Source organism: Rattus norvegicus, chromosome 19 (genome assembly GCF_021556685.1).
Source record: "Rattus norvegicus strain SHRSP/BbbUtx chromosome 19, alternate assembly SHRSP_T2T, whole genome shotgun sequence".
In the NCBI taxonomy this organism is placed as follows: domain Eukaryota; kingdom Metazoa; phylum Chordata; class Mammalia; order Rodentia; family Muridae; genus Rattus; species Rattus norvegicus.
The window spans coordinates 21,302,461-21,323,034 of record NC_141552.1 but is presented as its reverse complement, the minus strand read 5'-3'; the positions used below and the strand labels follow the sequence as shown (position 1 = coordinate 21,323,034).

Genomic DNA, 20,574 nt, shown 5'->3' with positions numbered 1-20,574 from the left:
TTTTTTTTTTTTTTTTTTTTTTTTTTTTATTAACTTGAGTATTTCTTATATACATTTCGAGTGTTATTCCCTTTCCCGGTTTCCGGGCAAACATCCCCCTCCCCCCTCCTCTTCCTTATGGGTGTTCCCCTCCCAACCCTCCCCCCATTGCCGCCCTCCCCCCATAGACTAGTTCACTGGGGGTTCAGTCTTAGCAGGACCCAGGGCTTCCCCTTCCACTGGTGCTCTTACTAGGATATTCATTGCTACCTATGGGGTCAGAGTCCAGGGTCAGTCCATGTATAGTCTTTAGGTAGTGGCTTAGTCCCTGGAAGCTCTGGTTGCTTGGCATTGTTGTACTTTTGGGGTCTCGAGCCCCTTCAAGCTCTTCCAGTCCTTTCTCTGATTCCTTCAATAGGGGACCTATTCTCAGTTCAGTGGTTTGCTGCTGGCATTCGCCTCTATATTTGCTGTATTCTGGCTGTGTCTCTCAGGAGCGATCTACATCCGGCTCCTGTCGGTCTGCACTTCTTTGCTTCATCCATCTTGTCTAATTGGGTGGCTGTATATGTATGGGCCACATGTGGGGCAGGCTCTGAATGGGTGTTCCTTCAGACTCTGTTTTAATCTTTGCCTCTCCCTTCCCTGCCAAGGGTATTCTTTTTCCTCATTTAAAGAAGGAGTGAAGCATTCACATTTTGATCATCCGTCTTGAGTTTCGTTTGTTCTAGGGATCTAGGGTAATTCAAGCATTTGGGCTAATAGCCACTTATCAATGAGTGCATACCATGTATGTCTTTCTGTGATTGGGTTAGCTCACTCAGGATGATATTTTCCAGTTCCAACCATTTGCCTACGAATTTCATAAACTCGTTGTTTTTGATAGCTGAGTAATATTCCATTGTGTAGATGTACCACATTTTCTGTATCCATTCCTCTGTTGAAGGGCATCTGGGTTCTTTCCATTTTCTGGCTATTATAAATAAGGCTGCGATGAACATAGTGTAGCACGTGTCTCTTTTATATGTTGAGGCATCTTTTGGGTATATGCCCAAGAGAGGTATAGCTGGATCCTCAGGCAGTTCAATGTCCAATTTTCTGAGGAACCTCCAGACTGATTTCCAGAATGGTTTTACCAGTCTGCAATCCCACCAACAATGGAGGAGTGTTCCTCTTTCTCCACATCCTCGCCAGCATCTGCTGTCACCTGAGTTTTTGATCTTAGCCAATCGCACTGGTGTGAGGTGAAATCTCAGGGTTGTTTTGATTGGCATTTCCCTTATGACTAAAGATGTTGAACATTTCTTTAGGTATTTCTCAGCCATTCGGCATTCCTCAGCTGTGAATTCTTTGTTTAGCTCTGAACCCCATTTTTTAATAGGGTTATTTGTTTCCCTGCGGTCTAACTTCTTGAGTTCTTTGTATATTTTGGATATAAGGCCTCTATCTGTTGTAGGATTGGTAAAGATCTTTTCCCAATCTGTTGGTTGCCATTTTGTCCTAACCACAGTGTCCTTTGCCTTACAGAAGCTTTGCAGTTTTATGAGATCCCATTTGTCGATTCTTGATCTTAGAGCATGAGCCATTGGTGTTTTGTTCAGGAAATTTTTTCCAGTGCCCATGTGTTCCAGATGCTTCCCTAGTTTTTCTTCTATTAGTTTGAGTGTGTCTGGTTTGATGTGGAGGTCCTTGATCCACTTGGACTTAAGCTTTGTACAGGGTGATAAGCATGGATCGATCTGCATTCTTCTACATGTTGCCCTCCAGTTGAACCAGCACCATTTGCTGAAAATGCTATCTTTTTTCCATTGGATGGTTTTGGCTCCTTTGTCAAAAATCAAGTGACCATAGGTGTGTGGGTTCATTTCTTGGTCTTCAATTCTATTCCGTTGGTCTATCTGTCTGTCTCTGTACCAATACCATGCAGTTTTTATCACTATTGCTCTGTAATACTGCTTGAGTTCAGGGATAGTGATTCCCCCTGAAGTTCTTTTATTGTTGAGGATAGCTTTAGCTATCCTGGGTTTTTTGTTATTCCAGATGAATTTGCAAATTGTTCTGTCTAACTCTTTGAAGAATTGAATTGGTATTTTGATGGGGATTGCATTGAATCTGTAGATCGCTTTTGGTAAAATGGCCATTTTTACTATATTAATCCTGCCAATCCATGAGCATGGGAGATCTTTCCATCTTCTGAGGTCTTCTTCAATTTCTTTCCTCAGTGTCTTGAAGTTCTTATTGTACAGATCTTTTACTTGCTTGGTTAAAGTCACACCGAGGTACTTTATATTATTTGGGTCTATTATGAAGGGTGTCGTTTCCCTAATTTCTTTCTCGGCTTGTTTCTCTTTTGTATAGAGGAAGGCAACTGATTTATTTGAGTTAATTTTATACCCAGCCACTTTGCTGAAGTTGTTTATCAGCTTTAGTAGTTCTCTGGTGGAACTTTTGGGATCACGTAAATATACTATCATGTCATCTGCAAATAGTGATATTTTGACCTCTTCTTTTCCGATCTGTATCCCTTTGATCTCCTTTTGTTGTCTGATTGCTCTGGCTAGAACTTCAAGAACTATATTGAATAAGTAGGGAGAGAGTGGGCAGCCTTGTCTAGTACCTGATTTTAGTGGGATTGCTTCAAGTTTCTCTCCATTTAGTTTAATGTTAGCAACTGGTTTGCTGTATATGGCTTTTACTATGTTTCGGTATGGGCCTTGAATTCCTATTCTTTCCAGGACTTTTATCATGAAGGGGTGTTGAATTTTGTCAAATGCTTTCTCAGCATCTAATGAAATGATCATGTGGTTCTGTTCTTTCAGTTTGTTTATATGATGGATCACGTTGATGGTTTTCCGTATATTAAACCATCCCTGCATGCCTGGGATGAAGCCTACTTGATCATGGTGGATGATTGTTTTGATGTGCTCTTGAATTCGGTTTGCCAGAATTTTATTGAGTATTTTTGCGTCGATATTCATAAGGGAAATTGGTCTGAAGTTCTCTTTCTTTGTTGTGTCTTTGTGTGGTTTAGGTATAAGAGTAATTGTGGCTTCGTAGAAGGAATTCGGTAGGGCTCCATCTGTTTCAATTTTGTGGAATAGTTTGGATAATATTGGTATGAGGTCTTCTATGAAGGTTTGATAGAATTCTGCACTAAACCCGTCTGGACCTGGGCTCTTTTTGGTTGGGAGACCTTTAATGACTGCTTCTATTTCCTTAGGAGTTATGGGGTTCTTTAACTGGTTTATCTGTTCCTGATTTAACCTCGATACCTGGTATCTGTCTAGGAAATTGTCCATTTCCTGAAGATTTTCAAATTTTGTTGAATATAGGTTTTTATAGTAAGATCTGATGATTTTTTGAATTTCCTCCGAATCTGTAGTTATGTCTCCCTTTTCATTTCTGATTTTGTTAATTTGGACACACTCTTTGTGTCCTCTCATTAGTCTGGCTAAGGGTTTATCTATCTTGTTGATTTTCTCAAAGAACCAACTTTTGGTTCTGTTGATTCTTTCTATGGTCCTTTTTGTTTCTACTTGGTTGATTTCAGCTCTGAGTTTGATTATTTCATGCCTTCTACTCCTCCTGGGTGTATTTGCTTCTTTTTGTTCTAGAGCTTTTAGGTGTGCTGTCAAGCTGCTGACATATGCTCTTTCCTGTTTCTTTCTGCAGGCACTCAGCGCTATGAGTTTTCCTCTTAGCACAGCTTTCATTGTGTCCCATAAGTTTGAGTATGTTGTATCTTCATTTTCATTAAATTCTAAAAAGTTTTTAATTTCTTTCTTTATTTCTTCCTTGACCAGGTTATCATTGAGTAGAGCATTGTTCAATTTCCACGTATATGTGGGCATTCTTCCCTTATTGTTATTGAAGACCAGTTTTAGGCCGTGGTGGTCCGATAGCACGCATGGGATTATTTCTATCTTTCTGTACCTGTTGAGGCCCGTTTTTTGACCAATTATATGGTCAATTTTGGAGAAAGTACCATGAGGAGCTGAGAAGAAGGTATATCCTTTTGCTTTAGGATAGAATGTTCTATAAATATCCGTTAAGTCCATTTGGCTCATGACTTCTCTTAGTCTGTCGACATCACTGTTTAATTTCTGTTTCCATGATCTGTCCATTGATGAGAGTGGGGTGTTGAAATCTCCCACTATTATTGTGTGAGGTGCAATGTGTGTTTTGAGCTTTACCTTTCAATAGGCACCTCTGTGAAGTGAGGAGAACCAAAGGGACAGAAGGCTGACCTGGCCCTGGAGACTTGTGTCTCCCCCTCCACCAAAGTGCTTTCCTCAGTTCTCCACTCCGGTTTTAGTTTGCAGGGATCCCAGCAGGTGGCAGGCTTCGCTGAGCCTCCCCTGTGAGAAGGGGACAGTGGTGGGACTTATGGTTGTGGGAAGTCTTTCAGGGAGATGCAGGCTTTCTCAAACTCTCCGACCATCCATCCAGTGCCCTCCCTGGTTCCCATTCCCTGTGTTTGTTGCGAAGTCACTTTTCGCTGTCCTGTGTGACTTTCCCTGCAGACTGGGCTCTCCTGCAGGAGATACTCTCACATGCTTCTTTAAAAGCCCCTGTTCCTCAGATCTAGATCAGCTGTGAATACAGGCTTCTCCATGCCAGGGTGAGAGCTACCCCTCCCAGCTCAGAGCTGCAACACCATAGGATCCTCAGGCCCCAGTGCTGGGTGGGTCCCATGGAAGAGTTAGAGGAAAGCTTCCCTTCTGAGAAGTGACTTAACACAGAAGGTTCACAAGTGACAGTCAACCCCCAAGTATTTCTTCCAGGAGAAAGCACTCAGCTCTCCCCTTTAAACAGTTTAGGCTCCCACATGGCCCAGTTTTGTGATTGGGGAAGATTTTCTGGAGCTTAGTTGGCCAGTCAAAGTGGGGCTACATTCTTTTTTTTTTTTTTTTTCTTTATTAACTTGAGTATTTCTTATTTACATTTCGATTGTATTCTCTTTCCCGGTTTCCCTGGCCAACATCCTCCTAACCCCCCCTCTTCTATATGGCTGTCCCCCTCCCCATCCTCCCACCATTACCACCCTCCCCCCAACAATCACGTTCACTGGGGGTTCAGTCTTGGCAGGACCAAGGGCTTCCCCTTCCACTGGTGCTCTGACTAGGCTATTCATTGCTACGTATGCAGTTGGAGCCCAGGGTCAGTCTTTGGGTAGTGGCTTAGTCCCTGGAAGCTCTGGTTGGTTGGAATTGTTTTTCATATGCGGTCTTAACCCCCTTGAGCTCTTTCAGTCCTTTCTAAGATTCCTTCAACGGGGGTCCTATTCTCAGTTCAGTGGTTTGCTGCTGGCATTCGCCTCTGTATTTGCTGTATTCTGGCTGTGTCTCTCAGGAGCGATCTACATCCGGCTCCTGTCTGCCTGCACTTCTTTGCTTCATCCATCTTATCTAATTGGGTGGCTGTATATGTATGGGCCACATGTGGAGCAGGCTCTGAATGGGTGTTCCTTCTGCCTCTGTTTTAATCTTTGCCTCTCTATTCCCTGCCAAGGGTATTCTTGTTCCTCTTTTAAAGAAGGAGTGAAGCATTTGCTTTTTGGTCATCCTTCTTGATTTTCATGTGTTCTGTGCATCTAGGGTAATTCAAGCATTTGGGCTAATAGCCACTTATCAATGAATGCATACCATGTGTGTTTTTCTGTGATTGGGTTACCTCACTCTGGATGATATTTTCCAGTTCCATCCATTTGCCTATGAATTTCATAAAATCATTGTTTTTGATAGCCGAGTAATATTCCATTGTGTAGATGTACCACATTTTCTGTATCCATTCCTCTGTTGGGTTCTTTCCAGCTTCTGGCTATTATAAGTAAGGCTGCTATGAACATAGTGGAGCACGTGTCTTTTTTATATGTTGGGGCATCTTTTGGGTATATGCCCAAGAGAGGTATAGCTCAGTCCTCAGGTAGTTCAATATCCAATTTTCTGAGAAACCTCCAACTGATTTCCAGAATGGTTGTACCAGTCTGCCTCCCACCAACATTGGAGGAGTGTTCCTCTTTCTCCACATCCTGGCCAGCATTTGCTGTCACCTGAGTTCTTGATCTTAGCCATTCTCACTGGTGTGCGGTGAAATCTCAGGGTTGTTTTGATTTGCATTTCCCTTATGACTAAAGATGTTGAACATTTCTTTTGGTGTTTCTCAGCCATTCGGCATTCCTCAGCTGTGAATTCTTTGTTTACCTCTGAACTCCATTTTTTAATAGGGTTATTTGACTCCCTGCGGTCTAACTTCTTGAGTTCTTTGTATATTTTGGATATAAGCCCTCTATCTGTTGTAGAATTGGTAAAGATCTTTTCCCAATCTGTTGGTGGGGCTACATTCTTAATCCATACTCATTCACACAACAGAACATCTTCCTCCCCACCCACGAGGCCTTGACTTGAACCCAGGTCCTTCCAGGATCAACAGACCTGAGAGAACAGATTGCAGCACAAGAGAGAAAAGAAGCCAGAATAGTTTAAACTGGAGAAAACCCCCATATAGGCCGTTTACCAACTTTAGGGGTTTGCATATTGTGGACTTCAGAATCTTACGGTCAGATTTTTCTGATTACACCTTATAGGTGAAGCTGAAGTCTACTGAGGGTGGGATCATCCCAGGCAGGGAGGGGATCTGACTCTGCAGGCCTGGCCACCCTCTGCATTCTCCCAAAAATAATTTTTAGTCAGCTGTAAATCTGAAGTGAAATTTGTTTTTTGTCAACTCAAACGGTTGACATTTCAAGTCTCACACACCATGTGAGAGACACACATTTATCCACAGGGGATTTGAACTTACTTCTATAGAAATGACTGTGGGCCAACAGAGGGAAAGCATTCTTGCCTTTAGCATTCTGTCTGTATCAGAGACTACATGGACTGGCTTCCTGGACAGACATGTCCAAGCAGACAGACATTGTAATGAGGGAAAACTTAGGCAAGAAATGACCTGGGGACAGTGATTTCAGATTGTGCCTTTAGCCAGGAATCTCTGTTGTCATTAAGGCAAGCAGTCTTGGGCTTGCCAAAACTTGTCAGTATTTCAGGGCTCTTACAACTGCTCCAGGCACTTCTGAGGTGAAAGCCTTTCATTAAAAAAAAAAAGTTTATAGAGCAATATTTCTCAACCTGTGGGTGGCAACTGCTTCACAGAGATTGCATATCAGATACCTTGTACATTATGACTCATAAGAGTAGCAATATTATTTATGAAGTAGCAATGAAATAATTTTATGGAGGGGATCATCACAGTATGAAGAGCTGTATTAAAGGGTTGCAGCAGTAGGACTGTTGAGAACCACTGCCATAGAAGCTGACAGATGGGAGCAGACTCCTCAGCTGAGTAGAGACCCACGACAAGGGATACTGTGTCCCACCCTAGAACCCAGAGGCAGAATCTATCCCAGGAGTCTGTGGGTCACCTTGTCTTAAATTCTCCCAGGGTCAAGAATAGCATTGATCATCTCAGCAGAGTCAGCTTGCACAGCCACATCAGGCCCATGGCTTCCCTTTACAGAGAAGGATGTGGGTCTGAGTGACAGCCAGTGAGACTGAGGGGACCCTGACACTCATTTGCTTTGAGCTGTAGTTTCTTCACCTGTAAAATGGGGGTGTTTCTGCTGAATTGGGTTGTTGTGGAGATTAACAGAACATACAACCTGCTCAGTGTCTGCCTGGCATGGACCCTGCTGGTTAAATGGAAGCTGTCGATGATGACGAGATTAAAAGTAGAATTTCTAGCCAGATAGTGTTAGTTGTGGGGCGCCATACAAGTGTTCTAAGCATTTTCTGATTCTAAGACCGCCTCACCTTACAACCTAAGGCTCTTGATTTAAATTTTAAAAAAAGAATAAATATAAAATACCAATATGAAAAAATCATAATCAGAAATGAGCTAATTCCTGCGAAGTCATTTAGCTTTACATTTTCTGCTTCTATTTCCAAGGCATCTAGAGTAGCACTATCCGAGATCCTAAAGCCTTCTATTATGGTGCTACCCATTCATTCCTCTCTCCTTGAGGACTTCTCAGGTGACTTACCAGAATCAGATGGCTTTTAAGATTGTTCCCATCAGGTGCGATCTCTTTGTCCATGGGCCTTGCCCAAAGCTGCAGGGCCAACCTGTTGTTTTACAATCCAAAATTCCAGACATTAATTTTACCAATGAAGTTTCAGGAGTCAGATGCTGAAGTCAAGTAAAGCTCCCAACTGTCTTTCCTGATTCACTGACCTCCCAGAAGAAGAGCAGTCCTGTTCCCTCTGAACACTTTCTTAAAAATCCTTTAACTCAAAAACTTTCCATTGGTTTAGTTATCTAGATTTCCTTTCACGTTGTGTCTTGATCTGCTGGACCTAAGTGCACTTTTTACCTTTGCCATAAATGTGTGTGGTAGGTGAGCCATACCGTAATTAAGTCCATGTTTACATGAATAAACAACTCTTGCTTTAAATGTCTGTGCCATGGCCCTGCTATACCACACACTACTTTTTCAGTAAATAATACATTCTTGGAGATCACAGTGTGATCAAATATTTTGTAACATGACTTAGTAACGTTCCCTCGATTTTATAAATCAATTTCTTTGACGAGGATTCTGGGTGTTCTCTGTCAGGTCTGAGTGCATCATCTTGGGAATCCCAAGGAACATCAAACTTGGGCTTTTGAAACTGTTGCATATGGCCAACCCGGAGCAAAAACCACCCAGGAATCTACTGATACTTGACACACATTAATTCACCTGCCTTTTTCATATAGTTTATGGCAAGAGGTCACCATTCTTGACCTTGTTTCATTATAAAACGTGGTGCTAAGTGTAACAGTTGGGGTCAAGGAGATCACCCCACAAATCACAAAATACCCATCTCAGATAACCATGTATGGTTTATTGAATACAAAACATCCATGAATTTCAGGACAGAATTAAAAGTCCAAACCTAAGGATAATAGAATAGAAGAGAATTTAGATTTCCAGTTCACAGGTCCAGTAAGCATATTCAGTAAATCATAGCAGAAAACATCCATAAGGTAAAGGAAGAAAAGGCCATGAAGGTACAACAAGCCTACAGAACGCCAATTTAATCATACCAGAAACAATTCCTCCATTAACATAATAATTAAAACACTGAATGCACAGATCAAAGAAAGATCATTAAAAGGGGTAAGGTACAAATAACCAGTAACAAATAAGTTCAGACTCATCTAAATTACACAAGACTTCTCAACAGAGACTCCAAAAGCCAGAAAATCTTGGGCAGATGTAATGCGGACCAAGGATCCTATACCCAGCATAATTCTCAATCACCATAAATGGAGAAACCAAAATATTTCATGACAAAACCAAATTTAAACAATATTTTTCTCTAAGAAAGCACAACAGAGGATTGTAGTAGGGAAACTCCAAGACAATGAGCTAAACTATACCCAAGAAAAACCAAGAAATAAATCATCTCTCAATAATTTCAAAAAATGAAGCACACAATCACCATTTCACCCATAACCAGAAAAAGAAGAGAAAGCAGCAACTATTGGTCTTTAATATCTAACCAGACCCTCTGTCACCAATCCCCCAGCTCCTAGGGAATAAACTGCCAGCCAAAGTATATACAGGGTCTATGGTTCTAGGTAACTGTGTAGAAGGGGACTGATTTAAGTGGCACCCATGTGGCGGGAGGCCATTGTCTACGCTGAGGCCTGTTGCCCAACAAAAGTAGATGCTGGAGTTGTGAGGTGGGAATGGATATGTGTAGGTGGGGGAACACTGTCATATAGGCAAAGCTGAGCAGAAATGGGATGTAAGATATGATGATGGGAGTGTGGAAAGCAGGACAACAGTTGAAATGTAAATAAATAAAATAACCAATTAATAAAAAAATAGCCAAAAATAAAATAAAAAGTGAAAAGGTAAAAGAAAACTTACACCAAAACAAAACAAAAGAAATCCTTGTAGTGGATTGGCCTAATTCTGCTTGTATTTTAATGCTAATATGTAGAACTCAAGACTGGTTAACCTCCAAAAACTGACCCTGCTCCCAGTTAACTGTGATTATAAAGAAGCCAACAGCCAACAGCTGCACAGCAGAGAGATGGGGGAGGTGAGCTTTGAGGGCTTTGCTAGAGAGGATCATGAGGAGGGAAGAAGGAGGAAGAAGCTGCCAGAGAATAAAGGAAGAACATGTGTGATGGAGAGGAGAGAGGAAGAGGACAGCAGCCATGGTTAAGGGAGAGGAGAGCCTGGTCCTGAGGGCTGTCCAAGTGCAACAAAGAGCAGCCAAGATGCTACACAGTCAGTAAGAGTTGAGCGTTATTGTTTGGAAAGTAGATCTGATACCATGGAGGGCAGGCAGCTGCACAGCTACTGTGCTGATTAAGGCATATGATGAATAAATTTACAAAATATGTATAACCAGTAAGGAGCTCTATAGAGGATCCTAAAAGGAATACTTTAGTTTGAAGAGAAGGATAAAATACCAGAGCAAACAGGAAATAATTTAACAAAACTAGAACAGTCAATCAAAAGAAGACAATAAAACCCACAAAAATTAACAAAATTAAATACATAGGTTTAAATAATATTTGCACGTCACTAAACTCAATTCCCCAGTGAACAGACATTATTTAGCCAGAAACAGGATCACCATCATGAGATGTAGAGGATATACTAGGGAAACAGACCTAAGACACAGGTCCCTATCGCAATTCTATGCAGTTTCTCTATCCAGCTGACAGAATAGATTTCAAACCAATCCTGTCCAGAAGATGTAAGGACATTCATTTCATATTTTGCAATTACCAAAAGATACTACAATCTAAATATATACATATTAAACACAGCAGTCACAAATTTAAATATATAATTATCACATAGATCTGAAATTACCCATTAGCTATAATAGTGGTTGTGATTGTTTTTAATAGTCTATTCTGACCACTTGGCAGATCACACGCAAATAAACAAAAGAGAAGGAGCAGAATTCAGTGACATCATCAGTCAAATGGACCTAACAAACTACACTGAACTATACATATATTTTCTATCAGCCTGTGGATCTGTCTCCAAAATTGACCACGGATTAGGACACAGAACAGCCCTCAGGAAAGATAAGAAAGGTGAAGTAGTGTCATGCATTCTATCTAAGCACAAAGGAATCAAACTGGTATCACACAATAGAAAGTGCAGTCAGGACACACTCTCGTGGAAGGTCAGCAACACAAACAACACACTACTGAAAGGGCCAAGGGAGAAACACATAAGGAAAAATTAAAATTCCTAGAAATGAGTGACAATGAAAACACAACCACCACAGATCTATGCGATACAACATAGTTTTAGGAATTATGTTGCAGTCAGCAAAGCCAGAGCAGTGGACCCATCTAATCCCTTTGTCATGCATCAGAAGTAGAGAATCTGGAGTGTGCCCTGTTGGGTTAATGCCTTGAACTGGCTCACCACATTCCCAATTTCCCTTTGCAATGATAACATATTTTTGTCATTACACATTGGATATATGCAATTTGCCTTTTGATTTCATAGGGGAATAATTAAGGGACTTCCTGGAGGGTCGAAAAGCACTGTGGATAAACTGTGTAGAGACCGAAAGACTACAGGGGTTTTGGAAGCTGAGCTAATGTATTTTTATTATGATATGTTTAAGAATCTATGGGGAATTGGGAGTGGAATATGGTGATTTGAATGATAATGGCCCCCATAAACTCACATATATGAATGTTTGTTGCTGGTTAGTGGAAATATTCGGGAAGAATTATAAGATACGGATTTGTTGGAGGAGTGTATGGGATTGGGCTTTGAGGTTTCCAAATTCAACACCATCTATAGTTAACACTTTCTCTGTCTCCGACTTGCACATAAGATGTAAGCTCTCAGCCAGTTCTCTAGAAACATGGTGTCCTACCTGCTGCCGTGTACCCCAGCATAATATTCATAGACTCATGATCCTTGAAACTGTAAGCTGAAATAAACTCTTTCTTCTACAAGTTCCCTTGCTCATGGTGTCTCTTCACAGCATAGAAAAGAAACTAAGATTGGAAGGAACAGTTAAGTGAAAAATTTCTCAATAATATCCTGGAAAATAAAATTCAGACATTTACCAAAAGTGTCAGGTACCGTGATCAAGCTGGCTTGACTGCAGAGGTGCAAGAATGTTTCAACAAATACAAATGAATAAACAATTCACCACAGAAAACCAAGAACAGGAAACACATGATCACTGCAGTAGAGGCAGACAATCTCTTTGGCAAAATCCCACAGTGATTAATGCAAAAGTCCTGGAGAATCTGGGATATGGAGAAGACATACCTTAACATTATAAAGGCAATATGCAAGGCCAACAGCATACTAACTGGAGGAAATCATAATGGATTTCCACTAAAATCAGGAATAAGTCACAGATGTTCATTCTTTTCATCTAATTCAACTAGTATGTGAAGTCTTATCCAAACAATATGACAAGAGAGAGATGGAAAGGCATGTTAATATGAAAGAAAGCAGTCAGAGCATTCTCATTTGCAGGCGATATGATCCATATATAAAGACCACTACGAAACCACTAGCAAACTCCTATGGCTCATGGACACATTCACTAAAATCACAGTAAAATCAATAGAACTCCTGTATACCAAAAATAAATATGACGAAAGAAGCCAAGAAAACAAACCCATTCAGAATAAAAATCTTGTAATATCTAAGGAAGTAAAGACTTGTTAAAATGAAATCATTAGGAATAATAAAAAAAAACTGAAGAAACCAGAAAATGAAGAGGCCTCTCATTTTCATGTATCAGTATGATTTATATTATTATATCGAATCCTACCAGAGTCATCTACAGGTTTAAATCCATCCCATTATAATCCCAATACAGATCTTCATGGGAATGAAAAAAAAATCTCAGAACTCACATGAAAGCACAACTGAGCAGGGCAGTCAGACACTGCTAACTAATAAGACAGTAAAGCACTGCGGGAGGCATCACCTTTAATGATTTCACCTTCATTTTGGGGAATAGTAAAAAAGAAAAACCAGCATGTTAATATCATGAGAGCAGACACAGTGCCTAATGGAATAAAATTGAAGAGCCTGATATTGGCCTATGTTCTTATCAGCATTTGGGTTTTGACAAAAAGGAAAACAAACAAACAAAACAAAAAACTCCCAACCCCCCCTCCCACCACCACACACAAGTGCAGTTTTCAACCTGTGGGTTGCAAGCCCTTCAGGGAACAACCACATATGAGACATACTTTATACATGATATTTACATTACAATTCAAAACAGTAGCCACCTTACATTTATGACTTAGCAATGAAATAATTTGGTAGTTGGGGTTGGGGTAACCAACCCCAAGTTACCACAATGTGAAGAACTGTATTCCTTGAGTTGTTCTTGGTCATAGTATTTTTCTGCAGTAACAGAAATGTGACTGATATATAAACTGGCACCGAAGTGAGTGGAGATGTTTGTGAGGAATCTCTTGATTTTTTGGAGGAGGGTGGGAGACTTTGGATTGGGAAAACTGTTGAATTATTTAAGGAGATCTTAACAGTTCTTTTAGTTTGCCACATGGGAGACATAAGTATTGTGAGTCTGTGCAAAATAGAGCCTCTCTGATGAAACTTCAAAGGATGGCAGGAACTCTATTGGTGAGTGGCTTAGAAGCAATTGATATAATTTGGCAAACAATCTGTCTCTTTTCTGCCTGTTTACTAAGAAGTGACCTGAAGATAAATAAAAAGCTAATTGACTAATTGTTTTGAGCAAACTTCAAGGGGTAGATATCCAGTGACCTTCCTCATATGGTAGGAATGTGTGTTTGTATTTTCAATTGTTAATGTAGCCAGGACTTCAGTTAATCCCTCCACATTCAGGGTCTGGACACATATGAAACTGCAAGATCTCCCAGGATTTGGAAAATATCCCAATTGTTGTAAGGTCCCCAAAACATGTTGTCACCCCACACACATTGGGAAGCAACTTAAAAAAACATGACCCCCTCGTTCTCAGGAGGAAGGGTGGGTGGGTGGTTATTTGACTGCCGTGGGCTGTAGATGATTATTGTCAGTTAGGGGGTTGGTTGCAAGTTCTTACTGGCCATGGTCAGGGAGGAAACAGTAAAGGAAATTCGAACCAGGGATGTCTTTCTTCCTTTCTCTTTCTCTCCTCAATTCTCTGTCTAATGTTGTGGGAAATCAGGAGAAGGGACTAAAATGACAAAATCATAGATCACTGTATCTCTATTTATACTAGAAAGCAATACAAAGTCTCAAATATTTTAGGATGGCATGGATTTTTGAATGATGATAGAATTTAAAATTGTACTTGCATAAATGATTCAATTCATTTTTAAGATATAAGTATATGCAACTTATTCACAATGTAGTGTAAAATTCTAATTTTATAAAATTACTACTGCACACTGCCGTGGATAATTAAGGAATTCAAGCTAGTACTTTCCAACTATAAATAATCAGTCTTCCAGTCATGTTAGGTACTGCTTTAGTTAGGTACAGAAATAAGCTTTATTTAACTTCCTGTGTATGTTTTTAAAGTTAAGTAGGAAGTAAATCCCTTGGGAAAAAAGCCACATTTGTCCACTGAGATAGACATTTCATACAAAGGTGGTTCTCAAATCCTTTAGAGATCTGAAGAATCTGCCATTTCAGATGTCCTAATAGTTAAAGGCTTTTCACAGTGGGAGAGACCTCAACTCCTGGTAGTGTCCCCAATCTATTCTGAAAAAGATGATGGGATCTAAAGAACCATTGGGTGAAATACTACCTACTTACCTCTACTGCTGCCAGAAAGCTGTCCAGACTGTGCAGAAGTTGATCATGGGGAAGTCTGTGTCCCAGTTTTTGGAAAAAAAAATAGGATAGTCCTTCAAGTGACCTGCTTCAAAGGATTGTTGTCAGAGCTCCTGGCCCAGTGAGTTGAAGGTGGATGCCACAGTGACACAGGAATATTTGCTGTCTGACTCCCAGGGTAGCCAACAATTTCTGTCATTTCTTAGGTTTGGAAGCTGTTTGCTCTGAATTTCCTTTTATTCAGGCAACATTTCTCCTCCTCAGATCTGGGATGGGGTTGAAGATTAGATAGTTTAGTCTTAACCTTTTCTTGTTATGAGAATCAGAAAAACAAACTTGTTCACCATCGTGCAGAAATGTGACAGCCAGGAACCTGGACAGGAACAGGGTGGACATGGGAGGCTCAGAAAGCAGGGCTCTATGGACAGTCCACAGCAGTATCAAAACTCCTGTGATAACCGCTCTGGCACCATAAGTCCTGAGAGAGGATGGGGATGCCAGGAGAGTGTTAGTGGTCTGCCCACTGCCTGGGACTTTTAAAAGCTTGTACCACCCCCGAGCACATAGAAGAGCTTGAGCAGAAAGAGGCCGATGCCCAGAAGCCTGTGCTGTGGTAGGAGGCAGTTAAGGCGGTTGGAGGTGGGGGTAGAGGTGGAGAAGGGATGGGAGAAGACCGAGGAGTTTCCCCAAAAGACAAGAACAGACACCATCCTTACTACTCCAGAACCCACGCCAATCCCACCCCACCCCTAAAATGCCCAGTCCACTGCCAAACGTCCCCATGCCAAGCATTCACAGCTTCATCCCCACTGTGCTTATTTCTTATTTTTTTTAACTTCTTATTTATTCTCTGTGAACCTCACATCCTGCAGCTCAACTCCATTCATCTGCCCTCCCCTCAGGTCTGCACTCCACCCTTGCATCCTGCTCTAAATCAGAGCAAAAATAATCTTCGTGTGGAAGTTGAATAAAGAAAAAGAAAAAAAAATTGTACGCAAAAAATGTGTCAAATTTTAAGGATGAAAGACATAAACGCTTAAATTGTTTGGAATTAATGAAAGTACATTTGGTCTCAGAAGACTTATTATGGTTAATAAATGCAAGTTATGATAGATAAGGGATACAAAGCTTAAAAAGTGATAGAAAATGATTTAGGTACAAAATTTTAGACTAATATAATTTAGATAATGAAGTACCTTCTCCAATTTTGCAAAATACGAATGGACAGAATATTGTGACAGTAATTCTTACCTGATGCATCTCATAAGTTTTCTTATTTTATCTAGCTTATTAATGTTAAATTAAAGGTATTTCTTGGAGTAAAAGGGGAAATGCTGAGGTGACCTCCCTTTGTACTAAGGTGTGTCAACTTTCAATTGTTAGTTCTGTACTGGCAGTGAGCTAAGTGCTGGCAGGATTTCTCTTGTCATTTCTATGTCCCATCATCAGGTTTGCTATTTTGTGGATGTTTGTCCTTCTCACCAGCTCAACACAAGCTAAGAGATGTATCAGGTATTGTCTCACTGCCGATTGGATGTAATAAAGATCTGATGGCCAAGAGCTGCGTCAGGAAGTATGTGGGCAGAACTTCCGGGCATAGAGAGGGACATAGGCAGAGGCAAGCTGAAGCAGGAGATTCAGAGTAGACATGGGCAGAAAGAGATATGGAACAGACCACGGCAGAGGGGTAAAGAGCTAAGCAGCAGGTGGGTCTCAATGGTAGAAGAATAGGGTTAAATTTTAGAGAAGATGAGGGACTGCCCAGTGAAAGGCCTAAGATTCAAACTTTGTTCGAATTCTCCATGTCCCATTTACATCTCAGGCAACTCTGTGAAAATAGTACACAATACAGTATTAACATGGCTTTGAGCCTGTGGTTTGGTTACTTTTGGTCACTGTTCCTCAAGACTGCAGGAGAAGGAACAACACACAGGGCAAACACATGAAAACCATGTGCAGCTTAGAGTGGAAAAAGATCACTAAGAAGTTTAGTGTCACAGCAAAGTCATGTGCTGAAGAGGAGGGTGACATAGTTAAGGAGATGAATGTTATTAACGATAAGCCTCCTGCCTCTGTACTGTAGAGATGTGGAAGGTGTCCTCAAGGCAAGACTCTTACCAATTAAAGTTCCAACTTGGAAAAGGGAGCTCAATAGATTTCGTGCTCCTACAAAGCAAGTGCATAGGGAAGCTGCTGCAGTTGTCATCCAAGCAGGCAGCTGACAGGTCAGTGCACCTCATGTGGCACGGAATTTGGAGGAAAAAAGATTTTAAGATTCAGGATGACATGAACAGGACCAGGCGACTCTCGCATTTATGTTTTTATTATTTGAGGCTTGAATTAGAATGATACTCATAGTCTCATGTTTTTTAGTTTTCTTTCATTATTTTATCTACATTTCCAATTTATCTCCCACTCCATGTTCCTCTACATGAGTCTCTCTTCTGTCCCCCACACCCTCTCCCTATGAGATTGCTCCTCCACCCACCAATTCACTCCCGCCTCAGAGGCCTAAGTTCCAATATCATGGTCCATGACGCTTCCTCAGAAACAAGGTTCTCCCGTCCCAGTGATCCCAGATAAGCTAGTCCTCTGCTACATATCTACCTGGAGCCATGGGCACACACTGATTCTTTTATTAGTTACCTTAGTTAAGGTGTCTCTTCACAGCAATAGAGCAGTGACTGATAGGCTTAAATTCACTTTGCATCCCAATTGCTGTCCTTTCTCTTGTTACTTCTCTCCCACAGTTCCTCCCCAATGTCCTCACACCATCTCCTCTGAGAGAGTAGAGGAATATCCCTCAGAGTGTGCCTCCACCAAGACACATCAAGTTTTTGTAGGGCTGGTGCACCTTCTCCCACTGAGGCCAGGGAAGACACCTGAGTTAGGGTATCAGATTTCACAGACAGGCAAACCTTTGGGGATAGCCTCGGCTCCAGTTACTTACAACAGTGTATGTAATACTGTATTAAACTTAGTAAGGTTTATTTACCTTCACCTAGCAACTCATCCTGAGAAACAGTGCTCTGGCCTGATGCTTTTGTGTTCAGCCGTATCTTCCTCTTTATCTGTGCTTACCACTGTAACACAGGAGAAGCTTCTAATATTAATGTTGCCAGATCTTTCCGGTCTTGGGGGATAATTCTATTCTGAGTTGTATATGGATGTAATATCTTCTTTACGTATGATGAATATATACTTCAGGAAAGGACTGCTTCCTTGTTTCTATTAAGATCTAATATGACGAAAGGATTCTGATTAATATTCCAGAATCGTAGGCCACCAGGTTGGTATGTCATCACTCACTGAAGTGAGGTGAATTTTATAACACCTTTTGGCCACCCACTTTCAATGTCATTATGTGGTATTGCCTTAGGCTCTTTTCTACATTCCCCTGCCTTTGGCTGAGTATATGTTTGAGGTCTCTCTGTGACTGTGCAAAGAAGTAAGAGCTAGGGCTGGCCAACAAAATAAGAAAGTACTTGTTCATCCGAAAACAAAAACAAAAAACAAACAAACAACCAAAAAAAGTTCTAGGGTAAAATATCGGTGCTAGTGCTGAACTGAACTGCCAGAGGTAATTTTTTTTACACTATCTTGGGGCTGATAATATGAATCAAATATCCTGCAACATAAGTTTGCAATGTTGCCTGCATTTTATAAATCAAGTCTGACCACCGTTTTGGTTCTTTCCAATCATGTCTGAGTGCATCATCACGGGAACCCCAAAGAAAATCAGAAATGGGTCCTTGAAGCTGATGCACAGGGCCAGTATAGACCTAAATACCACAGAGGAAACCTTGATTCTTATCACAAGGGATCATTCACCATCCCTCTTGTCCCATAACTTATGACAAGACGTCACCTTTCCTAAACTTAGCCTTTTTCCCGAGTGCTGCAGAAGGTAAGACCTGATGTCAAGGGGTCTGGACTCAGACCACAGGAACACTGAATTCATTTAAATAGGTGTAGATTATTGAATGCACACGCCAATACAGTTCACCCAGAGCAACAGCTCACAACTGTGTACTGGATATTTCTAGGCCCAGCTCATTGCAAAATCCACATGGGCTAAAGCACAAGTGCTGGAAATGCTGCTGTCTATGGGCCCTGACTTGGGTCATTTTACACATAATTGTTCCTATTTTCCTTGAATCTAATGGGTACTATGTGAAGCTCATAGTTGGGGAACTTGTTAAGATTAACAAACCTCGTAACATACAGAATATAACAGGGTATGTGACCAGCACCACACAGTTCAATGTCAGGTTTTTTTGTTTTTTGTTAGTTTGTTTGTTGGCATCCATGATGTGGAGCCGTATTACAGAACAATAGGAAAGAGCTGGCTGCTGTGTAACAAATTTGCTGCTATTAAGGTAGGTATGGGGGCAAGACCTCAGCAACAGCCCTTAAGATGGGAAGGAGATGATGTGTTTGATACCTGAAAGGAGCTGCCTCAGCTGTGTTTCTCTGCCTGCTCAGTGCACATTCACCAACACTCTGTCCCTAAAGAGGACCTCAAGGTCTGCCCCCTGCTGCCTGTGAGCCAGGACTAGGCACAGAAAGGCAAGGCCACAGCACTGGTTTCCAATTCCTCAGTAATGCTGGATTTCCAATAATGTACTTGTATACACAAATACAGAGTGGTAAGTTACAATATATACTAATCATTTCTTACATAGGGCAACAGTTGATTGACTACAACTAATTCTATTTTAAAAAAAGAAAAGAAACCTGGCTCTTGTGGAAATACACAAAGAAATATCTACGATGGTGGGCAATGAATTCTGCCATAGACTGAACTCAGAAAGGTGGGGTTGTGAGAAAGATGCATGGTTAAATAGCCCACCAGGTTCACATTGTGTCAACTTGATTTAATCTAATGACAAAGAAGTGGAGTATCTCTGATGGCTTCCTTCTAATCCCTTGAAAGGATCCCTAGGGATTGGCCTCAGTACATCACACTTCTTGATGGGGCAACAACACTCAAGGAAGCTTGAGATTGTCATAGGCACAGTATTATGCTACATATACAGAGTAGATAATACTACGATGTTCAGATGATGATATCCATTTGTATGCACTCTTAAGGTGAACCTAAGGAAAGAGATATCAAGGTCCTTAGAATGGAAAGATCAGTCCCAGTTTTTTTTTTTTTTTCTACCATTCCAAACTGAACGACTGGTAGGGAGAGAATGGTAGATAATCGAGAATTGGTGGATGATGCTTTGAATGCAGGGTGGGTTTCTGTGCTGGTTTTAGACAGGGTCTCAAGTATCCCATGTTGCCCTCTCCCTGGCTGGCCAGGTTCACTTTGAGCTCAGATAAACCTCCTTCCACTTTCCAATAGATAGGCTTACAAGAGTGGCTTCCAAGGACTGTGAGGACAGCATTAGCCTTTGACAGTTGAGGTGTGTAACCCACAACTATAGTTTTAACCACGTTTTCCCATGTCTACCAGCTATTTCAGAGTGTTGCTGTTCTATGCCTGACAAGCAGGGACACAGAAAAATAACCTGATAGAGAGCAAGGACATGGTGATCACATCCTTACCTCTTCTGTACGTTCTGGATGAGGTTTGTTAAAATTCCAATATTGCAAAAAGCTTTATATAGGGCCCATCACATCAAGAGTCACTGTGTACTGTTCTATCTAAAATGTCTAATCAGAACTGACTACCATATAACACTTCCTGCAGTCCTCATATGAGAAACTTGGTGACAACCAGTGCCCTAGTTTCTCTCATACTGAGTCTGGCGGTTACAAGCTAAGTC

The 20,574-nt window shown here is 41.1% G+C and overlaps 1 long non-coding RNA gene across 1 annotated transcript in view; it reads right to left on the bottom strand.

Annotated features, from left to right (window-relative positions):
- The window catches only part of LOC147999078 (uncharacterized), a 28,263-nt gene extending 12,861 nt beyond the window's left edge, over window positions 1–15,402 (bottom strand). The window contains exons 1-2 of the long non-coding RNA XR_015643876.1: window positions 14,780–15,402; window positions 8,021–8,102 (exon numbers count right to left, since the gene is read on the bottom strand). This is a non-coding gene — a long non-coding RNA (uncharacterized LOC147999078). The remainder of the gene's footprint in view (window positions 1–8,020; window positions 8,103–14,779) is intronic.
- Between the last annotated feature and the right edge of the window lie 5,172 nt (window positions 15,403–20,574).